Source organism: Rhea americana, unplaced genomic scaffold (genome assembly GCF_003343005.1).
Source record: "Rhea americana isolate MKP2758 unplaced genomic scaffold, rheAme1 scaffold_245, whole genome shotgun sequence".
In the NCBI taxonomy this organism is placed as follows: domain Eukaryota; kingdom Metazoa; phylum Chordata; class Aves; order Rheiformes; family Rheidae; genus Rhea; species Rhea americana.
This window is the reverse complement of record NW_028186363.1, coordinates 690244-711506: the sequence shown is the minus strand read 5'-3', so window position 1 is coordinate 711506 and position 21263 is coordinate 690244.

Sequence of the window (21263 nt, the reverse complement as noted above, 5' to 3'; positions counted from 1 at the left end):
TTCAGAGAGATCTTTTTCAAATCTCTCTTCTTCTACACAGATCCTATTTGTATTCGTAGTGATATAAAATAATATAATTATGCATTAAATATGTRTAAAACTATTTCCTTAAAAATGACACTTTCCTCTTGTCAAAGGAACCAGAACTATATAGTAAATATGAAATGGGAATTATATGAGATATTAAAGCTGAAATATCTATTACTAGCATAATTTGTTTTTCTATCATTTTTATGTAATAAAAGGGGCAGTATTTGTTTGCAGTAACAGAGCTATTTGCTGTTGTAATCCTTGGTTTGCACATCACATAGCTATGATTGCTTGATTTTGTGCATGTCTACTTCATATTGTGTATATACTTTATGTAAGTATATACTATATATATGTGTATATACTTTAGAGTGTGTACTTTAAGATTCACAATAGTTTTTAGACTCATAGTGGTTCCTACAGCCTATATAATTTTGTTTCTAAACTTCTCAGTTCTTAAGGCTGCAGTCATGAAAGCATGTGGAAAACCTTACAACTTAATTTTGGAAATGTTTATGTTACCAGTCCTTATTCAAACAAGAAGTCCCATTGGTGTAAATAAATACAGGATGTAGGATAGATAGAACTCTTGCTTTGTACAGTGCACTCATAGGCCCCAGCTGTGTGTTTGCTCAGGGAAATAAAGGTAATGCAAGAAACGTTCCCCTGCATGGCCTAAGACTCTCACCAGCGCAAGCACAACTGCAGCAGCAGTTCTACTTTGCAGTCTTTAAGTATTGCACCGACATATTGACCAGAGCAGAAGGCATTCATCACCTTCAGGGAGGTGCTCAGCTGCCCAAAATATCAAGTCATAAATATTTAACTGTTTGTGAGCACAAAGTAACTGAAACTATACCACCATGTACCTACAGGAAATACCATTAGAGTGAATGCTCTTAATTACAAATGGATGGAGTGTTTGAGAAGAAATTTTTCTGCCACCAGACACCAGCATTGTCTCTGATAAGAATGCAGAATTTGAACCTGAGATAGAAGTGTTTCCAATGGGATTTYGGTGAAACTTAAAAGCTATAATGGAAGAGGCATTTTCAAAGGAGAATGAGCCTTCAAGACTCAGAGCTTTGAAAATCTGGAAAATAGCCACCACGACTGTTGTTGAACCAAATCCATTCAGACAGCCTTCTACAGTCTAAGCTCACATCCATTCCTGGTAAGTATTACATCTTGAGCTACACCAAGATTGTGGCAATACATGCATAGAAGCTGACCTGTCCTGACCAGCACATCTGAATAATAAAAAACACCTCAAAACTCATCCAGCAAAAACTGAAACAATAAACAAATGATAAATGTCCATTTTAAAAAGTACGTTGAGTCATTCTTTTAAGAATAACACAGATAGACTTTCTGCCTTTTACTTGATGCTAAAACACTTGTAGCTCTCAAAGAAGATACACAAAGACAAAATACAACATGAAAGAATAAAACAAAGCGTTCTTCATAAACTGGTGAAATCAGCAATGTATCCATGATAACATCTGCTACAGTATCTAACAGATAATTTTTGATAAGTTAAAGCTTTATTTGCTTATTAACTCTTGAGTGCTTTTCTTCACTGGTTATTTAACTAGAGGCTAGAAAAACAGAACAAAGCCAAGCCTTTATTTGCTTAGCAGCCTATCAAGGAATCGCACAGAATTATTTTTAAGTAGGCCCAATGGCAGCTCTTTTGAGTTGCGTGTGGAGTTTTTGTTTGCCTTGCTGTTAGGACAATAACGGCGAGGTGGGGTCTTATTCACTCCCTAGGTAGGACCTGAAAGGTCTGAATGCTTCACTGTTTACCAAGGCACTGGGCTCAGGAGTGCTGGGTTGGACCATGTTTACCTAAATACTGGTCCACTGACAACTAGGTGTGGCTTTATTGGGCTGTTACTCATACAATTTTGACAGAGAAGCTCAACTTCTTAGCTGCAGGGCTGTAAAGAATTATAAAGGGACAAGTACGGGGATGAACTAATACTTATTTATGGTGATACATAATAATCGGGACTGCTGCTTATAGGAGCTTGTATCTGCATTCAACGACCACAGGCCAGAACTTAACTGGCAGTGACAAAGAAGAAAAAGTCTATTTTTTACTAACTTGGCGGGCAACAGTTAAATAAAGAGTACCTCTGTTTGTCAGTGGAAATGGGCTGCTTCTAATGGAACCATCCTCTTGCTTGATGCTAAATTAGTTACTAGGGGTGCAGATCACACCCTTAACTAGACAGACTTTAAGACCTCTCTCCTCGAGTCTGCCATACTGTCAGAGAGAAAATGAAATCTCCTGTTTCACATTTTGAATAGATATTATCTCATGATTGTAGTTGTAAATGTGAGAGAGACATTATATAATGTAGTTCTTGCAGCAATGTATTTTTACAGTTTTGCAGCAATGTATTTTTACAATTACAGCTTAATAACTTAAGCGAAAAATGAGTCAAATAATAGGAGTTTACCTGCTGTGAACTTTAACCAGTGAAAGTTGTAATACTGTGCACAATGAAAAGAATTTGCAAATACTTTGAAGAATGATGAACAATCTGAAGTAATCTAAGCATTAGCTGTGATGATAAGGCCTGGGCCTTGAAGGAAGATGTTACAACTCTGAATGTCTCATGTCCTTCAGCTGACATACTTTTATTGCACATCTGATCTCTTCTAAAGGAAATATGACATTTCCAAGAAAAGAGGAAAACGTTCTTTTAGTAGTCATCATCTAATGCAATAACTCATGAGAGAATTCTTTTATTTAATTCCCAGTGTGCTTACTCATACAGAAGAAAAAAAGTTGTTGAATCTGTGTTCTGTTCTCTAACATTATTTGGAAATCAGGTGTAATATTTAAAAAGATTTTAAAAGGCMTCTGTTCTGGCAAAACTGGTATAAAACGGCTCAAGGACTTAATAAGCAAACCTCTTTTCCTCTTCCCTTACCCTCACCATRAGAAAACCCTGCATATACAAATCTGCAGTGACACAGACAGTCCCAGTAGAGAACATATCTTAAGGGCACTGCATATCCAAGAATACTGTTTTCAAGATACTGGTAAACTCGTTAATCTGAATTATGCAAATTCCTGATGTTTCAGCCTGCTGTRAAGACTGCCTGCTTGAAGCCTCATCCAACCAACTTTGAGCTTCTTCCTTTCTGTCTTTTGAGGAAATTGAAGCAGCAGCCATGTGCAAACATATGGTTGTTTTCTGTGATGCTCTTGCTTTTTGCAACGATAACAGTCAAACAATACAGACAACACTTCCTAGAGTAGTGTCAAACCTYGGGATGCCAAGTCATAATTAGTTTTAGTTTGTCTAATATGTCTCCATAGCCATGGCGATCAAGACACCAGTTTCCACCAGCGTTGGCTTTCTTAGTTTTTGCTAAACAAATGTCTGAAATTCTGTGGTTCCTATATACATATATGTTTAAGTTAAGAAGCCATAATTTTTTACTTTTAAACAACGTTTCTTGCAGTATGGAAAGATCTTTTTTAAACTACCTGGAAGGGATAGGACTATGMTCCAAGAATATCCTGTAAGAATAACTTAAATCTTTGCATGCTCCCAGGTTGCTAGTTTGGTGACTTAGATTAGGCACATCTTTCCTCTGTGCTGTTCATCATTCCAAGGTATCTGTTTCCTTTTAATATTAGGGCTATTAACTGTTCCACTTTTACATTCAGAACATCTTTTTAGTTCCAGTRGTATATGTTATTCAGAGAATACTCAGAGCCAATGAACTGAAGGAAGTCTGTTTCATTAATTATCTTGGTTCTTATTGATACACATTGCATGATACAAGCCTCTGCAAAGTATAACAATCAGTTCTGACTGTTTTGTGCTAGAGCTTTATAAAGGTGCTGTTCCTTGCAGGATGGGAAATATATATATTTACTGAACATTTTATAATGAAGAATTCACAAGGATGCAAACATTAGATTTAGAATACAAATTTATGTCACTTGATTATTCCTGGACATACATATTGGCAGCTGAGAATTGATAAATATGTGCCTATTCATTTTTTTAATAAAAGTAATCATAATTTTGAAAGTGTGCTTTAGATGGGGGTGACAGTTGAGAAAACACTTTAGAACTCTAAATGTTACATGGTCCAGGAACCAGTCAGGTGATAGGCATTGCTAGAAATACTGAAATCTGAGATGGACAGGATTAACCCTGTGGTTTAGGAGAGTCTTTTTATATGTGARAACCTGTACAGATTTTACAAGATGTAAAATGGTAACTGGATCCCATAATACACATTTGCAGGAAGCTTGCTGTTACTTCTCTTTATGGTGGGTTGGTTCTTTTCTGTGCAGTGTACAGTATGTATGTCTTTTGTGTCGCGCTTATTGAACTGAAGAGTGGAGATGGGGTTAATAGACGAATGATCACAGAAGACACATATAATCCACTTCTCCATTCCCAAGGGTGGTTTCAACAGGAATAACACCATCGTGTTTTCTGTACTTGGGTTTCTATGAGAAAGAAATACAGATGCATAGGCTAGATGGAACCCGCGGTATGTGCCAGATCTGAATAGCTGCAGGACCAGGATTGTCGGGTAAGCTGTGGCACATACTTCGGGCTAGACACAGCCAGAGAATGGCTCCAAGTGGTTCAAGGGCATGTGAGATGAAATGTTTTTTTCTGGGAGGAAGGAACAAAGGATGGAGAGATGGCTAAGCACAGTACGCTCTGCAAATGCATAAGTACAAAACACAGTGACAAAAGCAATACATGGCAGAATCCTTATTATGGTGGGGAGAAATACAGTGGCTACAGGGGCTCTTCATTTTGTACACCAACACTGATCCATCCGCTGACACCAAAATGAAGAGGATAAAAGTAACACTGGAGAAGGCTGTGAGACTGATGATCCAGATTTTGAATATTCTTAGATAGACAATATTGCATATTGTGAACTGTTTGTATTCATCAAAAGTAACATTTTTGTTAATCTGTGAGTGATAGTATTGATTTATCTCACAGAGAGACAAGATGCACCTAAGGTACTACACAAAACTCAATAAAAATATCTAAACAAAAGCTATCTCTTGTAAGCTGAAAACTGAGTTTGAAGGAGCAGTTAGTGTTGCTGGTGTCAAAGGGAAACAAATCATATAGTGGAAAATGTGTTGATGGATAAGCGTTCCACAAATATGTTCTCCTAGTGTTAACGACAGAGTTGAAAGCAGCCAAATCAAAAGCAACAGATGGCCAAACAATCTCACATGAGGAAAGGAAACAGCACATTCAAAGCAGAAAGAATTTATTTGGAAACACGATAACTGTTGCTCAAAGCTCAGAACCGGACATTAGAAAATTACCATATGCTCTGTCAGCTCTCTACCTGGCACTAGAAACATAGCGATCACTACAAAAAGCAGCCAAGGCACATACAGGTAGAGAAATAGGAAACAGTAAAGATAGCTGCAGTGAAATTCTCCCCATACTGTTCATACTCTTTATGGAATGAGTCCGGTTCAGAGATGGAACAGTGTTGAAAAAACATCTGGAGAATTTGAGGAATTTGTTTAGTTCTGAGTACCATGTAAAGGTACAGAAAGTCAGGGAATTTGGGCTGGAAAAATAGTGTTAAGACATGCAAACCATTACTTTCGAAGCAACAGATTGCTATGTATTAGTAATGGACAGAACTGTACAACAATGTATGCGCTTAAACCTGTACTGACCAAAAAGTTGATGATAAAAAGGAGAAGGCTCATATACTCACTATAGCATAGTAATTACAGTAATCTGTCTTCTAGTATATTTAATATATAAATACTTTTATGATGGGATAAGATTGTGCTACAAATTTGTAGCTTTTGGTAAACAATGAAAATATTTTATTTATTCTTATAATGGAAAAATGTTCTTAGTGTGAATGAGTGGTTGTTGCCATTAATACTGTAATTGCTAACACTACTGAATTTCCACATTATCACATCTAAGAAATCCTACAGAAAGGTAGCTTCAAATGCAGCATTTAACGWGCTACCTCAGGTGGATGTATCAGCTTATTTTTTTAACCTTGATTCATAAACTAACACAGTGATACAGAAGTAGGTGGAGATTTTCTGTAACGCTTGCTGGTTTGTCTTTTACATCTAGCGTATGTTTCACATAAATCCGCACAGACATGAAAGCATGGGTGTGATTGTGATGGCGTCTGTTTCTGGAAAGCAAAAATGAAGATGAAGTAGGCCTCAACTCAGTTACCYATTTCAGCATGCAGTTAACTTTGTCCCTTAAATAAATCTGTCCCATTCAACAAAGCAGCGTAAATTTTTCCGACAATACTGATATACTGATATTAAAAGTTAATAACGTGCTGTATGAAATCCTAAGCAGGGTGGAATTACCTCTTTGGGTTTATATCTACCACAAATGAATCTGAGAAAGATGAATGWCTATTTTTAGTAAGGATACTCAAAAATGCAAGTCATCTCAACTACTTTTAGCTACAAAAAAGTTAGGTGTTTAGTCGACTGGTTGTCYCTGCTCACTGTAGAGGTAGGGAGGGAGACAGCAGTTTGTTCCCTCTCTCCCAGACACTTATCTTAGGATGGGCTAAACCTCTTTGGGTGTCTCTGCATCTCTTCATTTACTTACAGAAGTCTGGATGACTAGTTGAGACTTGATGCCTAAATTTAGATTGCTAAAGTTAGGTGGGGTGTATCCTGTTTTCATTTATTCATTTAGTTAATCCAGTTAGAAGAATGATCTATTATTTGTGCTAGGAAAAGTGGTACAATTTTGTTGAGAGCTGTGATAATACTGTCCTGCCTCGAACAGCCTGGAGCTTAAGTAATGTGTGGGTGAAATGAAGTATCATCACCATTTTACAAGCAGGGAATTCAGGATGCAGAAAAACTGTATGAATCACTCAAGCTTACATTAAAACTTTGTGACGGAGTAAAAAGATAGTGATAGCCTGTTAGGTAGCATAGAAAACATTATTCAGTTTTTCAACTGTATTTCAGTTGAAAGCCACTGTATTTCAGTTCACACATAGGTAGATATRTGATGTCCAAGTCCTGTTATAAAGATACGTACAGCGGCTCAGACCAGAGCTGTCTAAATGATCACTAATCTCTTGGCATTTGTTGAGATCATGATCATGATCAGCCTGAGATCATGATCCCGTATTTAAGTGCTAGAAGCCCGGTGATGCTGGGAAATCTGCTGTACTGGTTTGACAGAACCAAAATTTGCTGCATAGACCAAACTGAGTTCATTCTAAAGCACATACACGTGGGGAAAAAATAAGCTTTTATGTTTTCATGGTTTTGGAAAACATGTTGTTATGTTTTCAGATTAGAAAGAAAGGGAGTTATCTTACTGTGTTACCWCTGGCAATGGGTAGATGTTATCAATCATAGATGTTTAACATTAAGAAAATGGCTTCCTGAGTCTTATTCATTACCCTTTGAGAATGTGTCTGGTAAATTCATTACACAATCAAGTCTGATAAAGCAAGGCTATAGCTATTAAAGCAATAGTGCTTGTTGGAAAATTGTTTGGAAATAATTCAAATTACCTGATTTAAAAAACTATTTTATGCTTTTTAGGCTCCAGTTATTAACATAGAACAAATTTAAGACAACAAATTAAATCAAATAATCTAAGGCCTTTCGGTTTAAGTGGGAGATTTATTATAAATCCTGAACAAAGGACAGAATACTGCACTGCCACAGTTCCGCTCCGGAGTGATTATAATTTTAATCCCAGTTTGAGTCCCCCATTTACTCAGGTATGTATATATACAAGTTTATGTGTCCTTTCATGTATGCATACGTGCACATATATGGATAAATGTATGGGCTTCATGCAAATTATCTTTGCCAGTTCCAAGTTCACTTACTCTAGCAAATCCAACAGAGTTGCATTCCTGTCAGGAGAAAGAGAGCAATGCCAAAGATTTTCTCACTATCTTGTACAGGAAATAGATTGGAACATTTGTGGAATATTCAGTTTAAACTGTTAGATAGAATACGGGTAATTGACAGGCATATAAGGATAGTTTGTCTTTATTTATCTGTATCCTTAAACGGGTCTTCAGGCAAGCTGCGTGCCATATTGATGAAAGATCATAAAAGAGAAATGTTTTTCTCCCCAAATGGGCAATTTTACAGCCTCCTCTGTTTAATTTGTATCTTTTTTTTTGTGGTAAATTTTTTATAGTAAGCACAACTTCCATGGATTATTAAAATAACAACACGTGGAAACGTTGCATTGATGCCTGATTTTATGAACAAATGATGCTGATCACCAATTTTTATAAGGCTGCATTATCAAATGAGATAGAACATTTTTCTTTTGGTTAGTGTGATGTTATTGTTATATTCTGCGCTGTATTTTTCTGTAAAAATCCATATTGCTATTTCACCTTTGATACCCAGAGCCTTTCCGACCAGTAAGCCAAATACTTTGCTTAAATCAAGATTAGCAAGAAAGTGTCAGTGGCATGATATATCTTCGCCAGTCTGAATCTTTTCTTTGTATTGTCTGTGAATATCTGAATATTCAGAATATAGAAAGTAGCAGAGTTGCATTTTGGCAGACAGCATGTGAAAACCACTGGATCATTTGTAGAATGGCATTAAAACTCATTTACAATCGAGCCACAGGCAACCTTTTGTCAAATCTAATACATGCAGCTAAAAGCACTATCTCAAAGACCATCTGATAACAATCAACTTGATAGATAAGGCTTACTTTTACGCAAAAAATGATTAGAACACATTTATTATAGTGACACTTGGCTATAATCATCATAATAGACTTGAATTTGTACTTTGTTATACTACTAGTCCTTATCATTACTGGGCATTTATTCCTTATTTCTGCTTCATGGGCAATCTAGCTAATGATACTGTCTCCCATTTCTTCCTCTTTTTAATCTTATCCCTCGCTTTAGTTTTTTTTGCAGCATCTGCTTTACCACAGGCAGCTGGTTTGCAAAAAGAGGTGCTACAAATATTCTTGTATTAGCCTTATGCTCTTTCTCGCTCTATTCTTTCAAACTTTCTGGTTCAAGCAAAGCATGAAGATGCAGGATCTTTCGGTGTTCATTCTACCTCTCTTAGACTTGTCTTACCTTGAGTAAGTTACTTAATCTTTTAATATAATTTTGAGATCTTTATGTATAACACTATATATAACACTACTAATTCTGCTATGTATAGCAGAATTAAATACTATTTCTAATGTGTTTGTTCCCAATATTCTCACCATGTGGTAGCAATTTTACATTTCAGAAGACACCATCTGTTTCTCTTCTTTTGTTTGGAGGGTCCAGTTTATGCAATCACACATGTCAAAACAGCAAATCCATGCATGTACCGGTAAGACCTCAGTGGCCTGTGATGTACCCTTTTTTGTCAATTTGTCCTTCTTTTCACTAACACTGTAAGGTTAAGTAACATCTTTTAGATGCCAGCTGTATGGTCCTCTTCACAAATGATGTTACCTACAGAACAGAATTATGTTGGTTCATCCATCAAGAGCATTTTTTGCATGTGTTTCTATGCAAAAAATATGGATGACTGTAGTGAGAGTGACCAATCCTGAAGAAATTCTTGGTTTTAGATGAAAGAAGCCTGCTAGTCCTTCAGCTAAGGTAAAACTATGACAGTTATGGAAGATTCCACAGTAAAGCTGGCCAGATGTTAAAAAATCCCATTACTGGAAGAAATTAATCTACCACTGATCCACCAAGTGAAAAGTTTCTGAATTTCCAAAGGAAGACAATTACGTAAGATTAACTGAGCAGAAAGAGTAATAATGTTCACATTGTGTTTTCTCATCATATCATACCACCGCCGGTTCAGTTCTGGCAGATTCAAATGTCCCAGGACCTATGGTGTTTCCTTAGGAGCCTGAACACCACGAACTCCCTACACCCCTACTGAGCAGGGGGACGAGGAGCCGTCTTCCATTGTCAGAGTTTGATAATCTTTTTCAGACGAGTAYGATAATTTAGTATTTGCGCTGTGATATCAAGTTGACTGGGCTATGCCAGGATTTATTTGACTACTGGACTAAACTTTGAGCTTCACTTTTATCCCTCGGTTTACTTTTTGCAATCTACAATGGCTAGTTTAATGCTATTTTCATCAAGGTTTTGTATTACAAGAGGAGTTATTGCAGCATCTGTCTTATAGAAGATCCATYTAAGTGAAAATAAAGATTTCCTTAGTGCTGAGATGTTTGAAATTAGAAACATGTATACAAATGTTATAATCCATCTTTTTTTATTCTTTTTCTTCCTTGCTCATATGTGAGCATTTTAGGGTCACGTCTGATTGCTCTATTTCCCCCATGAGTGGTGTTCTTGGGGATATATCTTTTCAAACTAACAAGGCTACAGAGAAAATCCGGGAAAAATTAGCTGAGGGCTAAGAAAGATGACTTACAGTGATAGACTTAATGAAAGCAAATCTATTTAGCTCATCAGAAAGGAATTTGAGAGACGATGTGATTGCAATGAGAAAACACTTCCTTCATAGACAATACCAACTATAAAGGTATATTTAATTTGATGAAGAGAGCTAATTATCAGAGAAAAAAATTGTGAACTGTAAAGCTGGAAACTCATTTTTTAAAGATCTCTTTTACCCAAAATATTGTTAGGGTGAATACAGGCAGAAAATGTAAGCCTTATGTTCTGACTGATACAAGAGCTCAGACTCAGTGATCTAATGGTAGCTTCAGATTTTAATATCATTGAAAACAAATGTAACTCGCAATATACTATGCATATGTAAAAGAAAACCCAAACCATCTGCCATTAACTAAGCACCATTTCTCCTCTTACTTGTCGCTATTTACAACTGTAAGTTATATCACCCGAGTCTTAACAGCAACACTTTTGCAGGTCAGATTCTTGTTTTCTAAAACTAAAGCACTGAGCTACTTTCTTTTTTAGCATCGACTTTGATTACAGACACATTTGGAGGGGCTCACAGTCCGCTATAAATGTGTTACAGTTTTTCCAGCCTCCGTTCTCCTCCTTAAAACATGTTTTAACTTTTGGCTTAAGAAAAGATGGATTTTCATTTGAATTCCCGAGTGCCTGTCAGCACTCCCTGACAAGAAGCCGCTTTCCGTACTAAGTCAAGGCCACACACTAGCAACCTGCGCTCTGATCCCTCTCCTCTGACTGTAACACCGATACCGGTGCACTAGGGAAGCCGCGAGTGTAAATTCACCAGTCATATCGCTAACGCTATCTTATTATGTATGTACCTTGATTGGAGTGTACTGTAACAGTGAAAAAAGTGTCTAGTCCACTGCTGCCTTTGTGGGAATTAATGTGGAAGTATTACAACAGTAGTGTATTTAAAAGCTGCATTCAAAGACTGGCCTAATATCACTGTATGGTGAATAGTGGGCACATCTCTCACCATTGCCATATTGCTACAATTCATTTAAGTAACAGCAAAAATTATTTCAATTAAAACAATGCACTTTAAACACATTTAAGCGTAGCTTTGTCCATCCTTAAAATAAAATAAAAAAGTTCTGATTTCATCACAAGGTTTATTTTATTTAATCTATTTTTTACTATTTAAAAATTTTATCCTTTTTTAATCTCATTCCAAAGTTGTTAGGACATTTGTAAAGGATAGTGAGGGCATCATAAGGTATCCCAGAAACTCAAAATAATGTGCCGGGATAACAAAAATTGTAGATAATTTTTCAGATGACACTTATGCAAAGGCTCTCTGTTTCGTTTACACAGGTAAATCATCTCGGTTGAGACTATTTCCGTAGTGTGAGATCTCCCTGATAAATAGACTGTATACACAGCGTTTAAATATACCATATGGTTTCCTGGTAAAAGCAAAATACAAGCAGGCAGAAACTTCCCTGGGTGAAATCCCAACAGAGTTAATAACTTATGTGTACCCTGGGGCACACCATCTGATCATCTGATTTTCTTGTGCTTTTAATCAATGGCAGTGGAAAACTGGCTAAGTAACAGAACTGAAAGAGTTTTTTGAAAGTTACCTGACTTGGGAGAAAACATTTTGAGAACTAGTTAGTACTGACAGACCTTGGGTTTTCAGTAAGCACTTGAGGCGATCTTGAAAAAAATTCCTTATACTCAGTAATGAACAAGCAGTTTGTATTTCACTGACAGAAAGAAAAACCTAACTTCAATTAATCTTATAAGAATGTCATAAACTTGAATGCCAAGTGGTACTTCATCATTTTTGAAGCATGAAAAGGTTGTTCTAGATTCCTATATGAAGGAGGATGCAGAATTGTTCATCCAGTCCCTCATTATAATGCATATAGATTCCTGCAACAGAAATACCTTACTGAATTTTTTGCATCCATTCTTAGAGATTTATAAAGTCTCCCCTAAGATTTTAAACTAAATTAAAGTGTCTTCTCACACAGGATATTTGACCACACAGACTTCTCCTTTCACTGTAATGAAGATGATTAATAGATATGACCTTTATATTTAAGGCATTTGTCCTTTCTACTAAATCCTGCTTACAACTTTTCCGGTTTAACAATGACCTAAAATACTGGTTCTCTTCTTGAAACTCCCAAACCAGCTATTAATTTCCACCAGGTCCCTTGTCCACAATCCATTAAAGAATTCAAAGCCTAAAATTATGGAGCTTGGTAATTTTTAGGTATGATTTCAATTGTTTATTTATTTTCAAAATCTACCATTTGAAAATATCTTAAAAGAAAGCATGCAATATGGAAGAAATATGACATCTAAAGGAGAATTTGGCTTCTGAATCATAGATTAAACAAGCTACAAATCTCCTTTCTACTCACTCCCATACTCAGTTCCAGGGATAACAGTGTGTAAAGATGACGGAGGAGCAATTCTAAAGCAACTGGTTGCAGCCTATGCCTTTCTGCCCCGGTGCTTGCCAGCTCTACGTTATCTGTAAGATACGGCTTTCCCAAAGGATGTTCTGCTGGTGATTAACAAACACAAAGGTTCCCTACTATAAAAATGTGAGCAGCACAAATGATGGAAAAGGCAGTATGCGTTTTGAGCAGCTCTGACACAAAAACAGACTATGAGAATGAAGTGAGCATTTTGTATTTTTGCCCTTTTTTGAAAGAAGAAAAGATCACTCTAGGTTGTCTTGTAATCATAGATAAATAAATAGAAGAATGATAATGGCTTTGCCGTATTTACAATGCTTAAAATGGAAATCTTTAGCATGTCATTACAAGATATACCATGCTTAAATCCACCTGGAAAAAAATGCTGAATTTATTCTTATTTCTCAGAAATGCACCAGCTTTAGCCAAAAACTTTTGCAAACCATAGGAACATATACATGTATGTATATATTCAATCTGATTTTCTCAGTTTGCAGATAAAATTTTTCATAGTATTCATTGCTTAAAATTCTGCTCTGAATGCATTTTATGAATACCTGGTGATCTATCATTCATATGCAGCTCATTGAGAGCATGTGATATTTTACACCCAAAATGATTTATTCTACAGATGACAGCAGAGTCAGCTGTATGAGACCATCAGTTCATGTGGTTTAGAATCAGATTAGTGTAACTAACTCTTGTAAGTATAAAAGCAAAATTTGTTGTATTAAATTAACTTGTAACATGGTGCTTTAACAAATACTCTAGCAACACAAACATATTCATTAGAATATGTATGGGATATAAAAAAAGCTTAGAAAACAAGCAGTCTAAGTATTAATGTTTTACACAGAAACTTATACCAGCTTCTAACATTGTCACTCTTCCTGCTGCATTTTGCTTGCTCTGGTCTGCCGCGCTCTGCGCTCTGAGATATCAGCACCACCGGAAATACAGAGGAAGCTAAACTTCCTCTGCAGCCTGCAAATTCAAATATGCAGAACACAGATACAAAAGCACAACAAAATTGACGCTTCTTCCTTTGATTTCTCAAAACAAGATCTATTTCCTAAGTCACTGTTTGAAAATTCCAATTTACATTCATATCTATGGCACAGTGCCCCAAAAGGAGATAGAATTAGGCTTGAGAGACAGCTTTCAGGCAGAAAAATATATTACCACAACTATATATTTGCATTACTGTCAGTGAGTCCTAGTCAAAGAGCCAGTCTCAATAGTACTTAACGCTGTTCAAACACAAAACTACACCTCTACCTTCCCCAGCTTACAATATAAAGATAAAATAGGAGATAACAGAAGTATGAGTGAAATTATGAGTGAATTTCTGACAGTATTTGTCAGAAAGACAGATGGTTGTTTCATCCTATCAGCCACCTAATCACATCACACCTTCTCTGGTTCTGAAAGAGGGTAATATATTAGCACATATGACCATATGTGGATGGTCATGGGGACATCCTCTCAAGCCGGAGAAGCAGCATGGGATGAAACACAACATGTAAATATGTTTAAGATGTTTATGAATGAAACAGAAGCTGATAACATACACCAGTTAAAGGTGGGCTTTCATATGCTCATGTTGTGAGGCAGCTTATGAAAGATCTGAAAAATACAAACAAATAGATTGTGTTGGTGCTGAACTACAAAATACTGCGTAGGGAAAAGCATGAGAGACAGCAAACAACAACCGAACGCGGGGTGATGAAAATACGGGCAAAAGTTTGTGCTGTGTGGATGGACGGAAAGGACCTCTATTAGTTACACAGAAAGAATGAACAAAACCTAAGCACTACACGAGTCTGAAGGCTTACAGAGAAGTCAGAGTTGAAAAAAAATGCTGAAGTTGACAGCTTAAACAGTAGGCAGGGTGTGGGATTGTGAGTGACAAAGGCAGCAGTGAGGAAGACTGTGGGGAAGGAATAAAAAATTCTGGTTTAGTCTTGCTGAGCCTGAACTGAACTTCTGTGAGTACATGTCAGGGTGAAGCTTCGGAACTGGATAAGAAATAACTTTGTAGTAAATAAAAAGCAGGCAATCCGTTTGAATAGTCAACATAGCAACGCATTTGAATTTGTGTTTGTGGTTCAGACAGTCATTAGTGAAGGTGCAAAGTGAGAGGAGAAAGTGAACAGGATGTGGGATGTTGAGAATCTTTTGAGAACATGCAGTTCAGAGGGACAGCGGGAATCACGTGAATTTGTYTCAACAAGGCAAAAAGGATTTCCAGAGGCACATGGGTGATATTGTCCAAAGTGGTTGACAAGCCACAGAGAAGTTGGACCTGAGATCTACCTAGGAAGACGGAAGTATAGGCTTACCTAGCTGCAGTTTCATCAGGGTGCTGTGGGAAGAAACCAGAGCAGATCTAGCACCGAACTGGAAGRAAAAATACAAGGCATCAATTGTTTAGATATAAAACAGAATATTTGTTAAGCTTAGTGATAACAGATGAAGGATGGCAAACAGTGAGTAGGCAACTAGGATCAAAACAGCTTTTTCRGATGGGAGATACATACATGAGTATTGTGTAGGAGACACTGAAACAGAGTGAGGAGGGMAGGGGAGAAATACATGAGACGGGAGTATGATGGGAAGGAGATGGGATGCAGTCACTGGGCCATGTARGGAATTGGAAGAGAAAATTAGGTATCAGAGTACTATTTTGACACAGGGGTGACAAAAGAATAAGAGTGTAGAAAAAGTATAGTGAGAAGTTAGGCCAAGAAAAGAAGGAAGATCACTACGCATTTTTTTATTTTCTCTTTGTGGGAAGAGTTGTGGAGTCAACAGAAAGAGAGGATTAAAAGAATAGGGGAAAACATGATGACTGGAACTGAGCTTGTAGATTTATGAATTATTGAAAAAGGAATCAGTTTTCTAAAAGAAAAACTAGAAAAGTTGAAAGTTGGTGTAGYGATATTTGGGCCTCATCCTGGAGCTAACTGTGGGCTCTTGTCGAGTCCTACAGGCTTTCAACTCCTGTAAAGTGTCAGCTTACAGAAAGTCTCAAAATTAGGGAAGAGACTCTGAAGGACAGAAGGAAGGAAGGTCTCACTTTAATCTGTACATTCACAGAATAATACAAAGTTAGTTTATATATAAACAGATCTACCACAATCTGAGGACCAAGACTCCAGGGAGTAGCTGTCTCATTTGGCATCCCAGCAGCGGGCCACAGGCACTGTGAAACCATTACGAATATCTGCTCGCTCAAAGAGAAATCGTTGTATCTTTGTTAGGATGTATATTCAACATAGCCAATAAGTAACTGTGTTTGCAACATGAATAAAATGCGTCAACTGACATTTACTATCTGAATTATGAATGTTTTCCTGTTTAACTGCGGAGTGCTAAGAACTGTCTTCCTAAATTTAATAACTGGCTTTCTAATAGAGCTATTCATACATGATTCAAAACAGTGTAGTATATATTCAAGTAATTCAGGCATGCACTTAACCTTTGTTAAGGTTCTTACAACTGATTTAAGAAACAGGTGCCAAATGACACTGTGATAAGCTTAAATGAAGATAATTTATGTTAAGTACATATACTTATCTCCTCCTCTGATCAATATTAAATTATCCAACCTTTCTGGAGGCAAATGGGCAAAATGCTGAAAGCAGAAGTATTAAAATATGGGAAGTGCTTGAAATATATTTATCTATAAGCCTGTATCTGTAAATGTACATTTCATAACCTGTACTTTCTTATTCTGCAGCTCAAACTAGAGTCTGGACTTGTGTCAGGAAAATCTACTCCATTTCAACATAATTTGATGTGTCTGAAATTTACTATATATACTATTGCTGGGCTTGTAAACTAGTCCAGCTGGATAATAACTTCCAAACTATCTTCTAAAGTAATTGTTCTTTTTTAAAGTGGTAGAGTTTTAAGCAGTCATATATACTGTTGCCTTTGTCTTTTTATAACAAAATATTTCTTGTAGGCTGAGATATTTACTTATTTAAGAAAGAGAGCTACTTAATTATCCTACGCACTGTGCACCAAATGCATCAAACGTAGTGTGCCAGACCTTGCGGCAAGTAAGAACAGCACTGATACTTGATTGATACCATACCAGAGTTCATACTACAGAAAGATGAAAAAGGTCCTTGCTTCTACAACTCGCATCTTGAGAGCACTGTCATCTGTTGGCCTTTGGTGTTAAAGCGAATCACATATATAACTATATGCCAAAGGCACTGCATTGCTAGAATCATGCAAATAGATCAGAATTGTTATGCAAATCTGACATCAGTTTAACTAGTAAATTAGAGAAATTAGGCAGTCATGATGAAATGTCAGTTTGTAATGAGAGCAACTTCCGTAAAAGTTTTGAAAATGCATGTGCAGAAAAGAGCAATTAATGAAGAATTATCTCACTGTACACTTACACGTTTCAAGAACAGACTAAATTCCAGTTCAGTTGGGATAAATTTATAAAGAAGGTTCTGCAGAACAAATAGCTTTCTCTACTATTGCAAGAACTGAGCATGTCTCTGAAATAATGGTTGACAGGATAAAGGGAGTGGTCAAAGATTAAAAAAGGGCACTGAGAATCAATTTATCTGTTGCCAGATCAACAGAGCTTCCTCCCCAGAGATAGGCACTATCTAGTTTTGTCTTGATCCATTGCAAATCGTTGCCTGGTAACTTGAGTTGCTTCCCTTTCAGGTCAGTTTTTATTAGATAAAAACCTTTTAATTACAAGCTTGACGCCTGTGATGTTTTTTTTCTACAAAAATATGACCCCAAAACAGCACTACATAATTCTAGGCACTCCTTTCCCACCACCATCTCCATACCTCTTTACTATCAGAATTTCCCCACCTGTGTATTTCAATCTATTTCTTACTAGGCTAAGGGCTAATCTTTGAAACAAATACCCAAACATGCTGGCTTCACTCTGAGAAAAGTTTTTCTGACTGTCTGCCTGTATATGGAATACTTTTTGCCCTATGTCAATCAGATTTCAGCCCTTTGCATTGAACTGCTTCCTTATTCTGAAGCCTGCCTGGAGAAATCTTCCTTGGAGGTAACGTGTAACGAGGACATTCTGGGCTACAGACCTARTATTTCTACTGTGCATTATGCAATACTCTAAAAATAAATGCTGTTCTTTGCTTTCTTAAAAGTTGCCCATATCTTTTCAGTAATATTAAAAGGTCAAAAGACTCAGCCTCCATGGAAGAAGCAGAAATTAAGAACTCTGATGAAGTCCTTTTGGATGGTCTTTAGCYGAAGATCCTCATCCTGTGTTTGAAGAGAGTAAGGAAAAAAGGTTTTCTGTTAGGAAAGGAGATGTCTGTACCCTAGTGAGTCTTGTAATAATCAGGGGAGATTTCCTTATTCTCTAGTGAGGTCAAGCTATTACCACAACAGAGTTCTCAGCTAGCATAAGGCAGCTCCTCCTCCACTCCATGTGGCACCGGAAGAGTAAATGTCACGCTACCATATGTGAGGCTGCGTATGTCCAACAGCTTTCTGAACTGGCGCAGCTTGCAGCATAAAGGAAATATTTTTTTACTGTGCATTAAATATATTAGGACATAAGGACAGTTTGTGTTGATTAGATGGAGCCCCAGCTGTGTGCCACTGGGTGTTGCTGCATAGCTATGATATCATCTATCAGCCTACTAGCCTATGAGAGTACAGCTTTGGGTAATTAATGTTCACAGCATGACAATTATATAAAATGGTCTTCCCTTAACAGCACTACCATATTTTCTTTGCAATCAATCTACTTTTCTGGTAGAACATTAGACGAGTCAAACATGGGGCAATTTACTATACAAGCTACATAACAGGCCCACATGTGGAAAGTCTTTATTCTTTTCTCTTTGATCGTAATCCAACTTCAGTCACACAGCAAACATGACTCAATATGNAAAAAAAAAAAAAAAAGAAAAAAGGCGTCTAATAGAACTTATAACATACAACAGATTATACAACCAAATTTACCTCAAATGGTTTAGAAGTTGCCTAGCTACAGGATTGGAAAGGCTGAGGAACTCCCTCCTAAAGTGACAGCAACTTAATATGAAAGAACGCTTAAGGGCTGAAGATTCAGGCTCCACCTAGTGCCAAAATTTAGCGTTGCTTTTATAGACAATCTCAGGGAAAGCACATGATGCCATGAAACACATTTCTAAAGCTCTGCTTCAGGATTGTCAAGAAATGAGAATCACAGCCAAAAGAAACAATTTTTATACAAACGTAACTGAAAAAACAACACAAGTAGCGCTGTAACTAACTGGCAGTGGTCAGCTCAATAAAAGTATAAAAAGCTCACTCATGAAAAAGATGTCTCCAGCTAATGCTACATAGGAGAGCAATGCGGTTAGAATAATAATTCACTAAATGACTCAGCTGCCAGGGAAGAAGATTTTTCATGAATAAAGAGAGGAGACAGAGCTCTATCCATTTAAGAAATTTTTTCCCATAGCAAGAATATCTCACATTTTAGAACCCAAATTGTCTGGCATGATAGTGGTGAGATTAACTACAGTAGCTATAACAGCAGCTCCAACATTACCAGCAAGAAACATCCTGTGAATCTTTATTTTATGAACATACCAACATGCTTGTCCTCTCATAGCAAAAATAAATAAATAAATAAATAAAAAGGACTATGTGGGGCAAGCACGATTTCTCAGAAAAAAAGTTACTGCTAATTTTAGAAAAGAATAAATGATACACTTTACTGTATGCTTTACATTTATTTTACCTATGTGATTGGCATTGTCTTGTTGACCTGATAATATACATAGCACTAGATTCTCCTGAAGATTTTAAATGTACTATACTTTACTACTCTGTCAGTAGCACTGCTCTTCTGGTTCCTCAATTAATTTTATTATATAGAAATTATATAGATTATATGGAAATCAAAGATATACATCATTTTAAGAATTGGATTTAGTGGGCATCTAATATTTTGATTTTATCTTCTGCTGAATATTTGAATAATGGTGGTCTTCCAGAGTAGGCAAGAATTTTTTTAAAGAAATKATGGTCATAAGAGTCTGACGATATGGATTCAGTTGCTGGCTTGTTCACAGATGACTTATGTTACCTTAGGGTCAATAATGAGAAGAGTAATACTTTGATGACTCAAAAAGTTAATATGGGTTATTTCATTCATTTTCCTAAAGTGTTTTGACATGGAGACAGTCCTCTGGAATATAAAATAACATGTTTCTGGTATTTCAACTTCTGGTTCTGATTGCAATCAGAAAATGTAGTACAGTGTAAAAGGAAACAATTGAATTAATAAGACTCCTCCAAACAAGAACCTGTTCAGATTTAGATGGGAAAAGGCATTAATTTTTTTTTTCTGGTTATCCTTACAGTAGCTCTGCAATAGTAACTGTCAATAAACTGACACTATGGAGCTTCAGATACACTTACATGAGGAAGACCAATATGTGTTTGGAAACCATATAGTTTGAAAGAAATGAGAAAAATTCCTATATATGTAATATCTTGAAGCAATTTACCACAGTGAATGTTGTCACATTCCTGGGTCTTGATTAAGGAAAAGGCTGTATGAGCAACATATTTAAATGACAAATCGRGTGATGGAAGAGAAGTAGTTACTGAAATAGTGTTTACTGTTAATTTCTGCCAAAGTTTCTTTTAATTTGTGGTGTTTTAATTCTACTGAGGGTGGTGCCCGCAAGTGGAGTCTGGCACTAAGCTACTGTCCTTATGCTGTTCATTAGGAGACAAACTGCACTAAGGACTTCAATGTAAAGGAGGGCTAATTGGGAACTGATCTGTTACCATGCTTAAAAAATATGTGATTCAGGTTTAAGTAACAGACTTCTATTGAAATGTCCTCTTAAACTACTTGGCTAGCGTGATTCTCCATAGACATGACAGTATATTTTGTTAGAAGTCATTGTACCAACTTGGCTGTTCTCTAAGCCAGATGTATATATGCGGGTGAAGCTAAAGCAATAATCCCTCTTTGTGTAGACCTGATTATATCTACAGAACATGATTTTGAAGATATAGTTCATATAGCTTTGGAGAGCAAACTAAGTTATGGTGATGGCAAAAACATATTTGTGTTGTACATCTATAATTACAGTAAGGGCTTTTCTGGAATAATAGTCTTGCCAAGAAATCACAAATGAATCAGCACTGCTAGAACATATTGAAATAATGTAGTTATAAAAACTCCATTCAGATCTTGCTTTAGGGTAAATAGCCAGAGTACTTCCTAAGACTTAGGCAGAAGAGAAGCATGTAGGTTAAATTAAGCAAAATGGCTATTAATTCAGACCACAACAGGAAGAGAAAGGGGCTAACTCATGAGGTTCT